Genomic DNA, 4,034 nt, shown 5'->3' with positions numbered 1-4,034 from the left:
TTGTCATATACTAATTTAAATATGTTTTCGATACTAAACTAGATAAAAGTTGTGTTAAAAGTCGTGCACATTCAACCAATCACAAGCACGCTTGTCCTTTGCTCGCGGATGGATTCAGTGATGGCATGAACTCGTGCAATGTTGAACTGAGTAACACTTTTTCAGATTTGAATCCAACTTGAATCTGCTTCCTCTCGATAGTTTGAGTTTTTTTGCACCACACACTCTGATCGATTGAGTTTAAATGCGTGCAATGCATGCAGTGCACGATGTATCCAGCGATGCAGGCGATGATGTAACGCGATGAGTTTTGTTTTTAGATCGAATTTATGCTTTCAAAGGACAATGCAACAAACTGTTGCAGCAGACGCGGCGCGCGAATTTCATCGCATTTCAATTTTTATGCAATTGTTGTTATGCAGGATTAAAACTCAAATTCAACTCAAGTGTAATGCACTGTTAGTAGGGTTTACGTGCAAACCGAAAATAAATGTGCAAGCAAGTTTTAAAACTCACTTGGATACGAGGGCAAAGTCACACTGCCTACTCTGGATGGATTTTTGCTTTTGGCTATATAATAGCCTGCGTCGTCTCATAGCAGTCATCAGTTAACAAGTGGAAGGCCACTAGAACGGTCCTGAATAATCAGCAGCGGTGGCTGATTCCAGTGGCGAAACTGAGCTGCAGCAGAACCAGAGCGGTGGTATCTGGCAGCAGCGGCGGAGGTAGTGGGCAGCTGCATTTCTTCATTCAGTTCGGTTCCCCTTCGATCTGAGTTGGACCCCACCAGCGGTAATTCAATTCAGATATCGTTGGGTGAAAACAGCCAGAAACTGCACGAGCCAGCACCGCCACTAGGAAAGCTACCGCCATTTAGTGTGTGTGCAGTGTGCACATATAGCGTATGTGCATCTGCATTGCTATGACATTTGCGATGATAGGGATGGCGCTGTTGCGTGTGTATGGCTAGCTATAGCGTGTGTAAGACATTAGCATGTGTAGCATATTATGGCTATTGCGTGTATATCTTCAGCGTGTGTACGGATAGTTATAGCGTGTGTGTGGATAGCTGCTGCGTGTGTAATGATTAGTTATAGCGTATGTATGGATAGTAATAGCACATGGTTGGATAGCTTATGCGTGTGTATAGATAGTTGTATTGGATGTATGGATAGGAATAGCGTGTGTATGGATAGCTTTAGCATGTGTGTATAAAAAACTATAACTACAGCGTGTGTATGAATAGTTTAACGGTGTGTATCAATAGTTATAGCATGTGTGTGAATAACTCTAGCGGGTGTTTATCGAAGATAATTATTGTCATTAAAAATATTAAAACGTCTTAACGAACACGGTTGTGAATTTGATTTTACAGAAGCGATTTTAACTTCTTCAGCCAGTCTTTATTGATCGAGGAAAAATTACTGCCTATGAATGAACACTTATTTACTAGAAATTTCATTTAGATCAAAACAGGTTCTTTTTAGTATCATAAATTATTGATAAAAAGAGTTGCAAGTTTTCTTAATGAGCATTCATTAAATTTTCGTTTTTGGTTTCTCGGTGCGCGGTTTTGATTTTGATTCTCGCACACAGAAAAAGAAACTTGTCGCTATCGTGAAAAATAACAAAACAATTAGAAATGCTCTAAATCACAATTGAAGAAGCTAAGCTATTTTACTGTCACTCACCAAAACCTTGATAACAACTACCGAAAAAACGTGTAAATGAGCTCTTGCTATATTAAGTTATTGAAATAAACCTATTTTCTTTTAAATACATGCTACCCTAACATGAGTTCTATCGATTTAATGTCAAACAATTTTTAAATTTAAAATTTTCGTTTGAATCGTTCTGGGCTCCAATTTCAGATAGTTTCGTTAAGTTTGCTTTTTGCTTAGATAGGACAATTTTACCAATTCGCTCAATTAAATGATTGTCTTAATAGTGCAGCTACGAACAAAGGTTTGATTCGAATATGTATGAAATGACAGCGATTAAATAAAAGATATCCATTCTTTTAGTATATATTATTATTTATAACGTTTCAACGTCTCAGCGTTCAGAAATGCACTGTTAGATAAAATTGCAGCAAATACTAGAGTTGCAATTCTCTCTATTATTTGTTTTAATGGAATATAAGAATACCGTAGTCCAACGTCATGCGGTCGTGTCTTGAATGCCACCCCCCTTTTTTTTTAACTCTAATATTTATTTAGGCCCAACCGCGAAGCATAACGGGGCCGAATATCTTTTGGAGTAGGGAAAAGCCAGCTTGAGAAGAGCCTGTATCCCGACTGCTCCTCCTCAAACGGGCATAAAAACCCTCTCATCTTTTCTCTTTTAAAAATACAATTTAAAAATACATGTCATTTAAGCTTACGACTAACATTAACATCAAAGTTTTTCTCTTTATAACTAAATACTAATCCTTACTACTATTCGTTGAGGGTGATGGTTCCTTATCTCTTTGAAATCAAAATCTAAGTTCGGTGGATCATGTCTCTCAAAAAGAAGCGATGATTCATGTTTCTATAAAAAAGATGAACGAAAGAAAGAAGAAAAAAAAACGGAATTAGCGTGAAACTTTTTAAGATTGTTGTGTTGGGAGAAATTAGGAGAAAAAGCATAGAGATAATCAAATTCGATACTTGATATCTCTTAAAAAGTCGTAAATGGGTATTACAAGCGCGGGGTTGCGGCTAGCAAGCACATCCCGTATTTGCATTGTAAACGTCACTTTCTGTTTCCGAAGAGAATCCATAAGCTTGGCCCTTGCTCTGTGGTACTTAGGGCATACGAAGACTATGTGGTCAATATCTTCGTACCCTCCACATTCGCACAGATTACTATCGACCAAGTTTATTCGATAGAGGTGTGCGTTTGCAACATAGTGATTGGACATTAGGCGCGAAATTACTCGAATGAAATCTCGAGTTAAATCTAACCCTTTGAACCAAGCTTTTGTAGACACTTTGGGCGAAATCGAATGCATCCATCGCCCAAGATCGTCTTTATCCCATTTTTCCTGCCAGTTTTCCAGAGCCAGTTGTCGGGGCAGATGAAAATACTCGGTATAGGTGATCGGTCTATCAAATATATCTCCATCTATGGCACCCCTTTTTGCTAATAAATCAGCTTCTTCATTGCCTGGGATTGAGCAATGAGAGGGGACCCACACAAAGCAGATAATGAAAGACCGATCAACCAGCACTTCTAATATCCGTATAATTTTCGGAAGGAAATAGGACGGGTGCTTGACCGGTTTAATCGATCGGAGAGCTTCGATAGAACTGAGGCTGTCCGAGAAGATGAAGTAATTGTCTGGTGTCTTGAGCTCGATAATTCGCAGCGAATTGTGTATGGCAGCTAATTCAGCTACGTATATGGAGCAGGGCTGTGCCAGTTTGCGAGATATGTGATGATCTGTGTTGAAAACGCCATATCCGGAATGTCCATCTATCACAGATCCGTCCGTGAAAAAGGAATTCTGTTTTGGGAGGTGGCCAAATTTTGCCGAAAATATTGATGGCACAACTGTTGGTTTGAGGTGATCGGGAATTCCATGGATTTCTTGTTTCATCGTCAAATCAAATACAACAGAAGAATTGTTGAGCGATGTTGAAATCTCACGGGATGGAGCAACAACTGAAGGGTTTATCTCCATGGACATGAACCGCTGGTATACTGACATACAGGGTTTCTGAACAACTTCCAAACATTTCTCATAGTTCGCAATAAGCATTGGATTTGCTATTTCCGATCTAATGAGGAAACGAAAAGCCAACTCAAACAGCCTCTCTTTGAGTGGTAGTATTCCAGCTATGACCTCTAGGGACATGGTATGTGTCGACTGCATGCAGCCTAGAGCGATACGCAAACAACGGTATTGTATCCTCTCGAGCTTCAGCATGTGTGAAGCTGCGACACCTCTGAAGCATATGCTGCCGTATTCTTTTACGGGCAGAATCGTGGTTTGATAGAGTCGCATCAAATCCTCTGGATGGGCTCCCCATGATGTTCCTGTTACCATC

The sequence above is a fragment of the Wyeomyia smithii genome, chromosome 1, assembly GCF_029784165.1.
Source record: "Wyeomyia smithii strain HCP4-BCI-WySm-NY-G18 chromosome 1, ASM2978416v1, whole genome shotgun sequence".
NCBI lineage: Eukaryota > Metazoa > Arthropoda > Insecta > Diptera > Culicidae > Wyeomyia > Wyeomyia smithii.
Note: the sequence above shows the minus strand (reverse complement) of the source record.